Here is a 16,088-nt window from a genome sequence, read left to right as displayed (position 1 = left end):
CCACACAACGTCGCCTCCACCTGCCTACACTTTTAACCCCTAATCTGCCGACCGGACCGCACCGCTATTATAATAAAGTTATTAACCCCTAATCCGCCTCACTAACCCTATAATAAATAGTATTAACCCCTAATCTGCCCTCCCTAACATCGCCGACACCTAACTTCAAACATTAACCCCTAATCTGCCGACTGGAGCTCACCGCTATTCTAATAAATGTATTAACCCCTAAAGCTAAGTTTTACCCTAACACTAACACCCCCCTAAATTAAATATAATTTAAATCTAACGAAATAAATTAACTCTTATTAAATAAATTATTCCTATTTAAAGCTAAATACTTACCTGTAAAATAAATCCTAATATAGCTACAATATAAATTATAATTATATTATAGCTATTTTAGGATTAATATTTATTTTACAGGTAACTTTGTATTTATTTTAACCAGGTACAACAGCTATTAAATAGTTAGGAACTATTTAATAGCTAAAATAGTTAAAATAATTACAAAATTACCTGTAAAATAAATCCTAACCTAAGTTACAATTAAACCTAACACTACACTATCAATAAATTATTTAAATAAAATATCTACAAATAACTACAATGAAATAAACTAACTAAAGTACAAAAAATAAAAAAGAACTAAGTTACAAAAAATAAAAAAAATTTACAAACAGAAAAATATTACAACAATTTTAAACTAATTACACCTACTCTAAGCCCCCTAATAAAATAACAAAGCCCCCCAAAATAAAAAAATGAACTACCCTATTCTAAATTAAAAAAGTTTAAAGCTCTTTTACCTTACCAGCCCTGAACAGGGCCCTTTGCGGGGCATGCCCCAAAGAATTCAGCTCTTTTGCCTGTAAAAAAAAACATACAATACCCCCCCCCAACATTACAACCCACCACCCACATACCCCTAATCTAACCCAAACCCCCCTTAAATAAACCTAACACTAAGCCCCTGAAGATCTTCCTACCTTATCTTCACCCTGCCAAGTTCACCGATCCGTCCTTGGAAGTCTTTATCCAAGCCTCGGAAGTGTTGATCCAAGCCCAAGCGGGGGGCTAAAGAGTGACGTCCATCCTCGGGCTGAAGTCTGGATCCAAGCGGTGACTGAAGAAATCCATCATCGGGCTGAAGTCGGAAGTCCATCATCGGGATGAAGTCTTCTATCAAGCCGCATCTTCAATCTTCTTTCTTCTGGAGCGGAGCGGAACCATCTTCTTCCAAGCCGACGCGGAACATCCTCTTTAACCGACGACTAGATGACGAATGACGGTTCCTTTAAATGACGTCATCCAAGATGGCGTCCCTCAAATTCCGATTGGCTGATAGGATTCTATCAGCCAATCGTAATTAAGGTAGGAATATTCTGATTGGCTGATGGAATCAGCCAATCAGAATCAAGTTCAATCCGATTGGCTGATCCAATCAGCCAATCAGATTGAGCTCGCATTCTATTGGCTGTTCCGCCAATCAGAATATTCCTACCTTAATTCCGATTGGCTGATAGAATCCTATCAGCCAATCGGAATTCGAGGGACGCCATCTTGGATGACGTCATTTAAAGGAACCATCATTCGTCGTCTAGTCGTCGGTTGAAGAGGATGTTCTGCGTCGGCTTGGAAGAAGATGGTTCCTTTCCGCTCCAGAAGAAAGAAGATTGAAGATGCGGCTTGATAGAAGACTTCATCCCAATGATGGACTTCCGACTTCAGCCCGATGATGGATTTCTTCAGTCGCCGCTTCGATCCAGACTTCAGTCCGAGGATGGACGTCACTCTTCAGCCCCCCGCTTGGGCTTGGATCAACACTTCCGAGGACCGATCGGTGAACCTGGTATGGTGAAGATAAGGTAGGAAGATCTTCAGGGGCTTAGTGTTAGGTTTATTTAAGGGGGGGTTTGGGTTAGATTAGGGGTATGTGGGTGGTTGGTTGTAATGTTGGGGGGTATTGTATGTGTTTTTTTTACAGGCAAAAGAGCTGAATTTCTTGGGGTATGCCCCGCAAGGGGCCCTGTTCAGGGCTGGTAAGGTAAAAGAGCTTTGAACTTTTTTAATTTAGAATAGGGTAGGGCATTTTTTATTTTGGGGGGCTTTGTTATTTTATTAGGGGGCTTAGAGTAGGTGTAATTAGTTTAAAATTGTTGTAATATTTTTCTAATGTTTATAAATATTTTTTATTTTTTGTAACTTAGTTCTTTTTTATTTTTTGTACTTTAGTTAGTTTATTTCATTGTAGTTATTTGTAGATATTTTATTTAAATAATTTATTGATAGTGTAGTGTTAGGTTTAATTGTAGATAATTGTAGGTATTGTATTTAATTAATTTATTGATAGTGTAGTGTTAGGTTTAATTGTAACTTAGGTTAGGATTTATTTTACAGGTAATTTTGTAATTATTTTAACTATTTTAGCTATTAAATAGTTCTTAACTATTTAATAGCTATTGTACCTGGTTAAAATAAATACAAAGTTACCTGTAAAATAAATATAAATCCTAAAATAGCTATAATATAATTATAATTTATGTTATAGCTATATTAGGGTTTATTTTACAGGTAAGTATTTAGCTTTAAATAGGAATAATTTATTTAATGAGTTAATTTATTTTGTTAGAATAAAATTATATTTAACTTAGGGGGGTGTTAGGGTTAGGGTTAAAATTAGCTTTAGGGGTTAAAAAATTTATTAGAGTAGCGGTGAGCTCCGATCGGCAGATTAGGGGTTAATACTTGAAGTTAGGTGTCGGCAATGTTAGGGAGGGCAGATTAGGGGTTAATACTATTTATTATAGGGTTATTGAGGCGGGAGTGAGGCGGATTAGGGGTTAATAACTTTATTATAGTAGCAGTGAGATCCGCTCGGCAGATTAGGGGTTAATAAGTGTAGGCAGGTGGAGGTGACGTTGAGGGGGGCAGGTTAGGGGTTAATAAATATAATATAGGGGTCGGCGATGTTAGGGGCAGCAGATTAGGGGTACATAAGGATAACGTAAGTAGCGGCGCTTTGCGGTCGGCAGATTAGGGGTTAATTATTGTAGGTAGCTGGCGACGACGTTGTGGGGGGCAGGTTAGGGGTTAATAAATATAATATAGGGGTCGGCGATGTTAGGGGCAGTAGATTAGGGGTACATAAGTATAACGTAGGTGGCGGTCGGCAGATTAGGGGTTAAAAAAATTTAATCGAGTGGCGGCGATGTGGGGGGACCTTGGTTTAGGGGTAAATAGGTAGTTTATGGGTGTTAGTGTACCTTAGAGCACAGTAGTTAAGAGCTTTATAAACCGGCGTTAGGCCAGAAATCTCTTAACTACTGACTTTTTTCTGCGGCTGGAGTTTTGTCGTTAGAGTTCTAACGCTCACTTCAGCCACGACTCTAAATACCGGAGTTAGAAAGATCCCATTGAAAAGATAGGATACGCAATTGACATAAGGGGATCTGCGGTATGGAAAAGTTGCGGCTGAAAAGTGAGCATTAGACCCTTTCCTGACTGACTCCAAATACCGGCGGTAGCCTAAAACCAGCGTTAGGAGCCTCTAACGCTGGTTTTCACGGCTACCGCCAAACTCTAAATCTAGGCCTTAGATTTCTTTTTACAATTTTTATTATTAAATATATATTTCTATATACTTCACACACACAAGTTTGACAAAGGCACTATAAAGGCAGGCTCCTCATTATTTCAGATTAATTTTTAAAGGTATATGTTACCCTGGTTTATGTATTATCTACATCCAGGGCCGCCACTAGAAATTTTGAGCCCCCTGACTTAACCATTGATCAGGCCCCCACCCCCTTTGACATGTGCAATTTTTGACCAAGTGACTAAAACTTAAATGCACTTTATTCTTAAGTGTAGTCAAACTTGGAAATGTTGTAAAGGTAGTAACACACAAATACAGAAACACACAGACACACTCATACACTGAAACACAAACTTACACATAAGGATTCACATATAGAACCTCTAGCAGACACACAAAGAAACACACAAACACACTCAGACACAGACACCCAAACAGACACTCAGCATTTGTTTAAATAGACCTGACAAGTAATGAGGTAGACTGCAGTTTTGTAAAAAAAGGAAATTTACAAAACAAAATATGGAATTCTGATTATCTTTTTGTCAAGGAAGATGCCAACTAAATGATGACAACACCATGCAGTGGCTGAAAGGAAGGGCCCTGAACTGCCTAAACAATAATTTAAAGGTTAAATAGAGGATTGGTGACTTTCCGGAAAGGTCTCATTAGTCTCAAAGTCTGTAGGAAGATGTGAATAATCAGTAGGTCAAAATTGTTCTAAAAAGTAACAGACAATGGACACACACACACACACACACACACACAAACTCAAACACAAACTTGCACATACACCCAAGGAAACACCTTCAGAGACAGCCTCAGAAAAGACACACACACACACACACAGAGACACCCACAGAAAACACACAAAGACATGCACATACAGAGAGACAACCACATAAAATACACAAAGACATACATATACACACACACCCTCACAGAGACACCCACAGAAAACACACAGACATAAGCACACACCCTTACAGAGACATCCACAGAAAACACACAAAGACATACATAAACACTTCCTCACAGAGACACCCATAGAAAAAGCACAAAGACATACGCACACACCCTCACAGACATACACAGAAAATGCACAAAGACATACACACCCACCCTCACAGAGAGACCCACAGAAAAAAAATACATACACACTTATAGAGACACAAACAAAAGCACAAAGGCATAAACACAGACACCCACAGAAACACTCACAGGAGGTAACATTTCTGCACAAATCAAACAGTGTGTGACATGCATGATAAAAAAATGCAGAAAGTAAGAGATCACTTTTTAAAGAAATCATATTTGTAAATTATTCTGTGAATTCAAAATTGAACATTAATGATCTAGGTAGATGGCTAGATGAAGAAAAGTACTTTTGAAAGGTTGACATATGTTTGGTTATTTTCCCCATTTTCCCCAACCAAGAGCATCACTTCAAATATGGTGTACAAATGTTCCCATCTGTCAGATGTACTTATGGATTTTGAAAATGCTGTACTCTATATGGTCTTGGTGGAACCATAAGCTGTGTTACGCAGTCTCATACCATTAGATCTGGTTAAATGCAGGATTTAGGCTTGTTTGTATGTATTTCAAAATTAAGTCAGCTGTAGTGTAAACTGAACAGTGTTAATTTAACCTGTCTCATTTCAAACAGTGAGCAATCTTAGTCTGACAGTATAACATTTTATGCAGACGAAAAATGCCTTCTTGCACCTGGAAAGTCCTTGCAAAAAGGGGCAGTAAACTGGAATGTAATTAATATATATATTAATTTAAAAAAAGCATGCCTTTAAATATAGAATTTCTACAGCATTGTCAAATAATCATAAATACACTGCTGCATATTGCTAAAAAATGTGTTTTTATTGACCCCTGGCCCCACCATACAACTACTACCACACTGAAGTTACAATCTGAAATTGCACAAAGAAATAAAAAACATTTACTAAGTAAGTCCTACCTCCTCTGCAAATGAAACTGATCTGACGTCTGACTCAGGCACACACTGTACAAACTTAAGTGCCAAGTCTGTCTCACACTGTGCATAGTGGTTTAGTGCACACTCAGAAATCCTCTCAAATGCTAATGCTTTACTCCTTGTAATGAAATTTCCCACACTCAACAGCATTCTGCTGTAGTACCCTCTGGTGGCTGACAAAATTAAAAAAAAAAAATAATAATATTTGTTTTTTTAAATAATAGTTGTTCTTGCCTCATTGGGCCCCCCTGGCCCATTGGGCCCCTGACAGGAGTCACCCCTGTCACCCCCTGATGGCGGTACTTTCTACATCTGAGGAGTGGTGCTCACATTAATTTTAACCCCTTAGTGACCAGAGCACTTTTCCATTTTCTGTCCGTTTGGGACCAAGGCTATTTTTACATTTCTGCAGTGTTTGTGTTTAGCTGAAATTTTCCTCTTACTCATTTACTGTACCCACACATATTATATACCGTTTTTCTCGCCATTAAATGGACTTTCTAAAAATACCATTATTTTCATCATATCTTATCATTTACTATAAAAAAAATTATAAAATATGAGGAAAAATGGAAAAAAACACACTTTTTCTAACTTTGAACCCCAAAATCTGTTACATATCTACAACCACCAAAAAACACCCATGCTAAATAGTTTCTAAATTTTGTCCTGAGTTTAGAAATACCCAATGTTTACATCTTCTTTGCTTTTTTTGTAACTTATAGGGCCATAAATACAAGTAGCACTTTGCTATTTTCAAAACATATTTTTTTCAAAATTAGCGCTAGTTACATTGGGACACTGATATCTTTCAGGAATCCCTGAATATCCATTGACATATATATATTTTTTTTTAGAAGACATCCCAAAGTATTGATCTAGGCCCATTTTGGTATATTTCATGCCACCATTTCACCGCGAAATGCGATCAAATACAAAAAATTGTTCACTTTTTCACAAATTTTTTCACAAACTTTCAGTTTCTCACTGAAATTATTTACAAACTGCTTGTGCAATTATGGCATAAATGGTTGTAAATTCTTCTCTGGGATCCCCTTTGTTCAGAAATAGCAGACATATATGGCTTTGGCATTGCTTTTTGGTAATTAGAAGGCCGCTAAATGCCACTGCGCACCACACGTGTATTATGCCCAGCAGTGAAGGGGTTAATTAGGGAGCATGTAAGGAGCTTTTTGGGGTATTTTTAGCTTTAGTGTAGTGTAGTAGACAACCCCAAGTATTGATCTAGGCCCATTTTGGTATATTTCATGCCACCATTTCACCGCCAAATGCGATCAAATTAAAAAAAAATTACATTTTTCACAATTTTAGGTTTGTCACTGAAATCATTTACAAACAGCTTGTGCAATTATGGCACAAATGGTTGTAAATGCTTCTCTGGGATCCCCTTTGTTCAGAAATAGCAGACATATATGACTTTGGCGTTGCTTTTTGGTAATTAGAATGCTGCTAAATGGCGCTGCGCATCACACGTGCATTATGGCTAGCAGTGAAGGGGTTAATTAGGTAGCTTGTAGGGAGCTTGCAGGGTTAATTTTAGCTTTAGTGTAGAGATCAGCCTCCCACCTGAAACATCAGACCCCCTGATCCCTCCCAAACATCTCTCTTCCCTCCCCTACCCCACAAATGTCCCCGCCATCTTAAGTACTGGCAGAAACTCTGCCAGTACTAAAATAAAAGGAAAATTTGTGCATTTTTGTGCATTTTGTTTTAGCATATTTACATATGCTTCTGTGTAGGATCCCCCTTAGCCCCCAACCTCACTGATCCCCCACCCAACAGCTCTCTAACCCTCCCCCTCTGACTTAATGTGCGCCATCTTGGGTACTGGCAGCTGTCTGCCAGTACCCATTTTAGTGAAAATATGTGTTTTTATTAAAAAAATTTCCTTTTTCTGTAGTGTAGCTTCCCCCCCCCCCAATACCAACCCCCCACCCCTTCCAGATCGCTTAAATGCTTTTTTTTAAAAATGTTTATTTCATTTTTTAATACACTTTACTCTTTACTTTTTTCTGTAGTGTAGCGGTTCCCACCCGCTCCCGCCCCGTGCACGCGCCCGCCCGCCACCCACCGTGCACGCGCGCGCGCCCGTGCGTGCCCCCGAAGGCTCCGCCCCCGATCCCGCCCCCTCCACCTTCCAGATCACACCGATGGCCGCCCACCCGCCTCCCAAGTCGGCTCCCACCCACCAACGATACCGGCCATCGATGTCCGGTGCAGAGAGGGCCACAGAGTGGCTCTCTCTGCATCGGATGGCCAGAAAGTGTTATTGCAGGATGCCTCGATGTCGAGGCATCACTGCAATAACCGGAAAGCAGCTGGAAGCGAGCAGGATCGCTTCCAGCTGCTTTCCAGACTGAGGACGTGCAGGGTACGTCCTCAGGCGTTAACTGCCTTTTTTTAGAGGACGTACCCTGCACGTCCTCGGTCATTAAGGGGTTAATCATACACAAAATTTATGGAACAGTGTTCCACAGACAGAAAATGCTTTGGTAGCACTCTATGCCCAGACTAATGTAGAGGCAGGAAAATTGTAATTAAAATATAACTTTTATGTATGTATTTAAAAGATGGGTAAACAACACGTATAATTAAAATCCCTATCAGAAGCAATTGTGTTAGTGGTCCAATAGTGTCTCACTAATTTATACAATCTGGCCTTCTTCTATTTATGTGATATCACTGAGACACTATAGTTGTATTGGTTCAGAGTAACTGCTATATTGACTTGTTAGCTACAAGTAGTTTTAAATATGTAAATATTGTGGTGTCTTGAGCACTTGTATATGTACTTGTTAAAGTGAAAGTAAATCCTAGCGTTTTACAAATGCTAGGATTTACTATTAAAACAAAAAAAGGGCACTTTCATTCATGAAATATAAGATACTTCATGTAGAAAGCTCCTTTATTTGATTCAATCTTCGGCAGCCCACGGCTAAAAAATTTTTTGGCTAAGAGGTGATGTTTTCACCTTTTAGCCAATAGCCATGCGGTAAATCCGGCTTGGCGCCCATGGGAGCTGGATTTACTGCACTGCTATTGGCTAAGAGGTGAAAACGTCACCTCTCAGCCAAAATTTATTTTTAGCCGTGCTTTGCTGTAGGAGCTAAGAGCGGCGATCAATTGAATCAAATAAAGGAGCTTTCTATATGAAGTATCTTATACTTCATGAATGAAAGTGCCCTTTATTTGTTTCAATAGTAAATCCTAGCATTTGTAAAATGCTAGGATTTACTTTCACTTTAAGTTAGCAGATGTTAGTCAAATTGCTTGCTTGATCTAAAATTGATTGAACCTTGGTTTGTGGGTTCCAGATTAAATAAACATATGTCTCTGAGTATATGACCCTTGTATCCGCAGTCAAATTCATAAATAATTTGCAAGGTTGGTTACATGTACAGGAATATATTGTACTTGCTAGCTCATTTGACCTGCTTCAACTTTGCTCTTAGAACCAATGTTACCTCAAGTTCTTTTATTTCTTGAGCACTTATGTATGTGCTTATTAAGGCCTAGATTTGGAGTTTGGCGTTAGCCATGAAAACCAGCGTTAGAGGCTCCTAACGCTGGTTTTAGGCTAACTCCGGTATTTGGAGTCACTCAAAAAAGGGTCTAACGCTCACTTTTCAGCCGCAACTTTTCCATACCGCAGATCCCCTTACGTCAATTGCGTATCCTATCTTTTCAATTGGATCTTTCTAACTCCGGTATTTAGAGTCGTGTCTGAAGTGAGCGTTAGAAATCTAACGACAAAACTCCAGCCGCAGAAAAAAGTCAGTAGTTAAGAGCTTTTTGGGCTAACGCCGGTTCATAAAGCTCTTAACTACTGTACTCTAAAGTACACTAACACCCATAAACTACCTATGTACCCCTAAACCGAGGCCCCCCCACATCGCCGCCACTCAATTACATTTTTTTAACCCCTAATCTGCCGACCGCCACCTACGTTATACTTATGTACCCCTAATCTGCTGCCCCTAACACCGCCGACCCCTGTATTATATTTATTAACCCCTAATCTGCCCCCACAACGTCGCCGCCAGCTACCTACAATAATTAACCCCTAATCTGCCGACCGCAAAGCACCGCCACCTACATTATAGCTATGTACCCCTAATCTGCTGCCCCTTACACCGCCGACCCCTATATTATATTTATTAACCCCTAATCTGCCCCCCACAACGTCGCCGCCAGCTACCTAAAATAATTAACCCCTAATCTGCCGACCGCAAAGCGCCGCCACCTACATTATAGCTATGTACCCCTAATCTGCTGCCCCTAACACCGCCGACCCCTATATTATATTTATTAACCCCTACTCTGCCCCCCTCAACGTCGCCTCCACCTGCCTACACTTATTAACCCCTAATCTGCCGAGCGGACTGCACCGCTACTATAATAAAGTTATTAACCCCTAATCCGCCTCACTAACCCTATAATAAATAGTATTAACCCCTAATCTGCCCTCCCTAACATCGCCGACACCTAACTTCAATTATTAACCCCTAATCTGCCGACCGGAGCTCACCGCTATTCTAATAAATGTATTAACCCCTAAAGCTAAGTCTAACCCTAACACTAACACACCCCTAACTTAAATATAATTTTAATCTAACGAAATAAATTAACTCTTATTAAATAAATTAATCCTATTTAAAGCTAAATACTTACTTGTAAAATAAATCCTAATATAGCTACAATATAAATTATAATTACATTGTAGCTATTTTAGGATTAATATTTATTTTACAGGCAACTTTGTAATTATTTTAACCATGTACAATAGCTATTAAATAGTTAAGAACTATTTAATAGCTACCTAGTTAAAATAATTACAAAATTACCTGTAAAATAAATCCTAACCTAAGTTACAATTAAACCTAACACTATACTATCATTAAATTAATTAAATAAAATACCTATAATTACCTACAATTAAACCTAACACTACACTATCAATACATTAATTAAACACAATATCTACAAATAACTACAATGAAATAAACTAACTAAAGTACAAAAAATAAAAAAGAACTAAGTTACAAAAAATAATTTTTTTTTACAAACATAAGAAAAATATTACAACAATTTTAAACTAATTACACCTACTCTAAGCCCCCTAATAAAATAACAAAGACCCCCAAAATAAAAAATGCCCTACCCTATTCTAAATTACTAAAGTTCAAAGCTCTTTTACCTTACCAGCCCTGAACAGGGCCCTTTGCGGGGCATGCCCCAAGAAGTTCAGCTCTTTTGCCTGTAAAAAAACATACAATACCCCCCCCCAACATTACAACCCACCACCCACATACCCCTAATCTAACCCAAACCCCCCTTAAATAAACCTAACACTAAACCCCTGAAGATCATCCTACCTTGTCTTCACCTCACCAGGTATCACCGATCCGTCCTGGCTCCAAAATCTTCATCCAACCCAAGCGGGGGCTGGCGATCCATCATCCGGTGGCTGAAGAGGTCCAGAAGAGGCTCCAAAGTCTTCATCCTATCCGGGAAGAAGAGGCGATCCGGACCGGCAACCATCTTGATCCAAGCGGCATCTTCTATCTTCATCCGATGACGACCGGCTCCATCCTGAAGACCTCCACCGCGGACCCATCTTCTTCCGGCGACGTCCAACTGAAGAATGACAGTTCCTTTAAGGGACGTCATCCAAGATGGCGTCCCTCGAATTCCGATTGGCTGATAGGATTCTATCAGCCAATCGGAATTAAGGTAGGAATATTCTGATTGGCTGATGGAATCAGCCAATCAGAATCAAGTTCAATCCGATTGGTTGATCCAATCAGCCAATCAGATTGAGCTTGCATTCTATTGGCTGTTCCGATCAGCCAATAGAATGCAAGCTCAATCTGATTGGCTGATTTGATCAGCCAATCGGATTGAACTTGATTCTGATTGGCTGATTCCATCAGCCAATCAGAATATTCCTACCTTAATTCCGATTGGCTGATAGAACCCTATCAGCCAATCGGAATTCGAGGGACGCCATCTTGGATGACGTCCCTTAAAGGAACCGTCATTCTTCAGTTGGACGTCGCCGGAAGAAGATGGGTCCGCGGTGGAGGTCTTCAGGATGGAGCCGGTCGTCATCGGATGAAGATAGAAGATGCCGCTTGGATCAAGATGGTTGCCGGTCCGGATCGCCTCTTCTTCCCGGATAGGATGAAGACTTTGGAGCCTCTTCTGGACCTCTTCAGCCACCGGATGATGGATCGCCAGCCCCCGCTTGGGTTGGATGAAGATTTTGGAGCCAGGACGGATCGGTGATACCTGGTGAGGTGAAGACAAGGTAGGATGATCTTCAGGGGCTTAGTGTTAGGTTTATTTAAGGGGGGTTTGGGTTAGATTAGGGGTATGTGGGTGGTGGGTTGTAATGTTGGGGGGGGTATTGTATGTTTTTTTTTTACAGGCAAAAGAGCTGAACTTCTTGGGGCATGCCCCGCAAAGGGCCCTGTTCAGGGCTGGTAAGGTAAAAGAGCTTTGAACTTTAGTAATTTAGAATAGGGTAGGGCATTTTTTATTTTGGGGGTCTTTGTTATTTTATTAGGGGGCTTAGAGTAGGTGTAATTAGTTTAAAATTGTTGTAATATTTTTCTTATGTTTGTAAAAAAATTTTATTTTTTGTAACTTAGTTCTTTTTTATTTTTTGTACTTTAGTTAGTTTATTTCATTGTAGTTATTTGTAGATATTGTGTTTAATTAATGTATTGATAGTGTAGTGTTTAATAGGGGTTAATAAGTGTAGGCAGGTGGAGGCGACGTTGTGGGGGGCAGATTAGGGGTTAATAAATATAATATAGGGGTCGGCGATGTTAGGGTAGCAGATTAGGGGTACATAGGGATAATGTAAGTAGCGGCAGTTTACGGAGCGGCAGATTAGGGGTTAATAATAATATGCAGGGGTCAGCGATAGCGGGGGCGGCAGATTAGGGGTTAATAATTGTAAGGTTAGGGGTGTTTAGACTCGGGGTACATGTTAGAGTGTTAGGTGCAGACATAGGAAGTGTTTCCGCATAGCAAACAATGGGGCTGCGTTAGGAGCTGAACGCGGCTTTTTTGCAGGTTTTTTTTCAGCTCAAACAGCCCCATTGTTTCCTATGGGGGAATCGTGCACGAGCACGTTTTTGAGGCTGGCCGCTTGCGTAAGCAACTCTGGTATCGAGAGTTGAAGCTGCGTTAAATATGCTCTACGCTCCTTTTTTGGAGCCTAACGCAGCCTTTATGTGGACTCTCAATACCAGAGTTATTTTTATGGTGCGGCCAGAAAAAAGCCGGCGTTAGCTTTTCGGGTCGTTACCGACAAAACTCCAAATCTAGCCGTAAGTTAGTAAATGCTTGCTTGATTTGTACTTGATTGATTATTTGCCTGTGAGTCCCAGATTAAATAAACATTTATCGCTGAGTGTGTTGCCCTTGGATGCACAACTAACTAATGTTGAGTGTCGTTTCAGCACTTCTATTTGTATATATAAAAATTATAATAGTGATTAAGTTTTGTATTTGTTTATATATAGCTTATCTATTACATGATAATAATCATATCTTACAACCTTGATGTTTGCGATTTTTAAATTTGCCACATATAAAGTCGCTCTTATATCTGGGGTTCTCAGTACTGTATGTTGTTTTTAGGGTTACAACAGCTAAGAGTTCCGTATCCTTTCAGCACTTCTCTTTGTTTATATAGATTTATAGTATTTGTTTTGTGCAATGTTTTTTATATATATGTACAGCTCATCTGTCACATAGCGATAATCATATCTTGCAACATGTGTTGATTTTCATCTTAGACCTGTCACATACAAAATCGCTTTAGTTTCTGAGGCTTTTAAATGCTGCCCAATACTCTTAGTTTGTAGCGCTTTCTATGTTTTTTATATATGTGTAGCTCATTTGTCACATAGCAATAATCATGTCTTGTAACATATGTTGCTTTTCATCTTAGACCTGTTGCATGCGATATCGCTTTCATTTCTGAGGCTTTTAATGCTGCCCAGTACTGTTAGCTAGTAGCGCTTTCTATTAGTTAGTTTATCTAAATAGTAGTTATTCTATTATATTAACACCATTGCTCTGATCATTTAAAATAACAAACATTGGGACACCATCGTCCCACACAACCCACCTGACGCGTTTTTGCCAAAAAACTTGGCTTTATCGAAGGCAACATATGTTACAAGACATGATTATTGCTATGTGATAAATGAGCTACACATATATAAAAAACATAGGCCTAGATTTGGAGTTTGGCGTTAGCCGTGAAAACCAGCGTTAGAGGCTCCTAACGCTGGTTTTAGGCTAACTCCGGTATTTGGAGTCACTCAAAATAGGGTCTAACGCTCACTTTTCAGCCGCGACTTTTCCATACCGCAGATCCCCTTACGTAAATTGCGTATCCTATCTTTTCAATGGGATCTTTCTAACTTCGGTATTTAGAGTCGTGGCTGAAGTGAGCGTTAGACATCTAATCCAATCAGCCAATCAGATTGAGCTCGCATTCTATTGGCTGTTCCGATCAGCCAATAGAATGCAAGCTCAATCTGATTGGCTGATTTGATCAGCCAATCGGATTGAACTTGATTCTGATTGGCTGATTCCATCAGCCAATCAGAATATTTCTACCTTAATTCCGATTGGCTGATAGAACCCTATCAGCCAATCGGAATTCGAGGGACGCCATCTTGGATGACGTCCCTTAAAGGAACCGTCATTCTTCAGTTGGACGTCGCCGGAAGAAGATGGGTCCGCGGTGGAGGTCTTCAGGATGGAGCCGGTTGTCATCGGATGAAGATAGAAGATGCCGCTTGGATCAAGATGGTTGCCGGTCCGGATCGCCTCTTCTTCCCGGATAGGATGAAGACTTTGGAGCCTCTTCTGGACCTCTTCAGCCACCGGATGATGGATCGCCAGCCCCCGCTTGGGTTGGATGAAGATTTTGGAGCCAGGACGGATCGGTGATACCTGGTGAGGTGAAGACAAGGTAGGATGATCTTCAGGGGCTTAGTGTTAGGTTTATTTAAGGGGGGTTTGGGTTAGATTAGGGGTATGTGGGTGGTGGGTTGTAATGTTGGGGGGGGTATTGTATGTTTTTTTTTTACAGGCAAAAGAGCTGAACTTCTTGGGGCATGCCCCGCAAAGGGCCCTGTTCAGGGCTGGTAAGGTAAAAGAGCTTTGAACTTTAGTAATTTAGAATAGGGTAGGGCATTTTTTATTTTGGGGGTCTTTGTTATTTTATTAGGGGGCTTAGAGTAGGTGTAATTAGTTTAAAATTGTTGTAATATTTTTCTTATGTTTGTAAAAAAATTTTATTTTTTGTAACTTAGTTCTTTTTTATTTTTTGTACTTTAGTTAGTTTATTTCATTGTAGTTATTTGTAGATATTGTGTTTAATTAATGTATTGATAGTGTAGTGTTAGGTTTAATTGTAGGTAATTATAGGTATTTTATTTAATTAATTTAATGATAGTATAGTGTTAGGTTTAATTGTAACTTAGGTTAGGATTTATTTTACAGGTAATTTTGTAATTATTTTAACTAGGTAGCTATTAAATAGTTCTTAACTATTTAATAGCTATTGTACCTGGTTAAAATAATTACAAAGTTGCCTGTAAAATCAATATTAATCCGAAAATAGCTACAATGTAATTATAATTTATATTGTAGCTATATTAGGATTTATTTTACAGGTAAGTATTTAGCTTTAAATAGGAGTAATTTATTTAATAAGAGATAATTAATTTCGTTAGATGTAAATTATATTTAACTTAGGGGGGTGTTAGTGTTAGACTTAGCTTTAGGGGTTAATACATTTATTAGAATAGCGGTGAGCTCCAGTCGGCAGATTAGGGGTTAATAATTGAAGTTAGGTGTCGGCGATGTTAGGGAGGGCAGATTAGGGGTTAATACTATTTATTATAGGGTTAGTGAGGCGGATTAGGGGTTAATAACTTTATTATAGTAGCGCTCAGGTCCGCTCGGCAGATTAGGGGTTAATAAGTGTAGGCAGGTGGAGGCGACGTTGTGGGGGGCAGATTAGGGGTTAATAAATATAATATAGGGGTCGGCGATGTTAGGGCAGCAGATTAGGGGTACATAGGGATAATGTAAGTAGCGGCGGTTTACGGAGCGGCAGATTAGGGGTTAATAATAATATGCAGGGGTCAGCGATAGCGGGGGCGGCAGATTAGGGGTTAATAATTGTAAGGTTAGGGGTGTTTAGACTCGGGGTACATGTTAGAGTGTTAGGTGCAGACGTAGGAAGTGTTTCCGCATAGCAAACAATGGGGCTGCGTTAGGAGCTGAACGCGGCTTTTTTGCAGGTTTTTTTTCAGCTCAAACAGCCCCATTGTTTCCTATGGGGGAATCGTGCACGAGCACGTTTTTGAGGCTGGCCGCTTGCGTAAGCAACTCTGGTATCGAGAGTTGAAGCTGCGTTAAATATGCTCTACGCTCCTT

The sequence above is a fragment of the Bombina bombina genome, chromosome 3 (assembly GCF_027579735.1).
Source record: "Bombina bombina isolate aBomBom1 chromosome 3, aBomBom1.pri, whole genome shotgun sequence".
NCBI classification, from domain to species: domain Eukaryota; kingdom Metazoa; phylum Chordata; class Amphibia; order Anura; family Bombinatoridae; genus Bombina; species Bombina bombina.
Note: the sequence above shows the minus strand (reverse complement) of the source record.